The sequence below is a fragment of the Priapulus caudatus genome, unplaced genomic scaffold (genome assembly GCF_000485595.1).
Source record: "Priapulus caudatus unplaced genomic scaffold, Priapulus_caudatus-5.0.1 Scaffold150, whole genome shotgun sequence".
In the NCBI taxonomy this organism is placed as follows: Eukaryota; Metazoa; Priapulida; class Priapulimorpha; order Priapulimorphida; family Priapulidae; genus Priapulus; species Priapulus caudatus.
The window spans coordinates 160,983-161,989 of record NW_014577211.1 but is presented as its reverse complement, the minus strand read 5'-3'; the positions used below and the strand labels follow the sequence as shown (position 1 = coordinate 161,989).

The following is a 1,007-nucleotide window of genomic DNA, read 5'->3' as shown; positions in this document are numbered from 1 at the left end:
TAACTACACAAGGTGCCAGTTACTCTAGCATTCGTTAAAATTGCATAATCGATGGGCCTATTATGCCTTTAACAACGACAATTTATATACAATGAAAGTATTTGCATTGCCAAAGTATGCCTGCTGTCTCACTGTGAAATAACGTCAATTATAAAGTCTGCGCTGTGGCCTCTGTACTAGTACTACCATAGAAATATATAGACACACTTATTTCTATGAGTACTACAGCGGAATCTGTTGTTATGTATCTTTGGTATTTGAAGACGGCAAATGTAATCGCTATACTAGCGCCGACCAGCGGCCCAGATATAGACCACTGAGCTCAATAACAATGAGCAATGATATATAATAATAATATGCATACACACTATAGAAATACTATACTAATGAGACTCTGTATGTGTCTTTGTATATTTATATAACACACGCACACACACCTGTATATATATAAAAACAATTTTAAAAAATGGACACATTTTTATATTCATGATTCATGATATCAGGAGATCTGGGTTCACACCACAGGATCTCTAGTAGTAGTAGAGATCAGTGGTTCACGCACGCACGCACGCACGCGTAATATATATATATACCAATATATACACACACACACACACACGCAACACAACACAACACAACACAAAACAACACAACACAACACAAAACAACACACACGCACGCACGCACGCACGCGTAATATATATATATACCAATATATACATGCATATAATTGTCGGTCATACATAAGAACGCGTAGACCGAGGGAGCACGTATACGTAGTAGCGTGATGGGTGTATAGAGGCTCCGACCTAGCGCGCGACCGGCGCGCTCTCTAGATGCTGCTCCCCGCAGACGACGGGAGCAAACACGTGTGGCTGCAGTGTCAACAGCACCGCCTGTTTGGTTTTCATCAGTACGCACCGAGATCAGGAGCTGAACATTCATTGGCAACCTATGGCAATCTTCTTATCAAAAGTTAATAAATTTCGCCGGAATAATTGACCGCA

The 1,007-nt window shown here is 40.7% G+C and overlaps 1 protein-coding gene across 4 annotated transcripts in view; it reads right to left on the bottom strand.

Annotated features, from left to right (window-relative positions):
* LOC106806257 overlaps positions 1 to 274 on the bottom strand; it is a 15,603-nt gene extending 15,329 nt beyond the window's left edge. Inside the window, exon 1 of one of the 4 annotated variants that reach the window (XM_014808132.1) lies at positions 208 to 274. The gene's annotated coding sequence lies outside the window, so the exon portion shown is untranslated. Of the gene's footprint in view, positions 1 to 90 lie in introns of all 4 variants that reach the window. The other 3 variants (XM_014808129.1, XM_014808130.1, XM_014808131.1) reach the window with 3 other exon arrangements.
* Between the last annotated feature and the right edge of the window lie 733 nt (positions 275 to 1,007).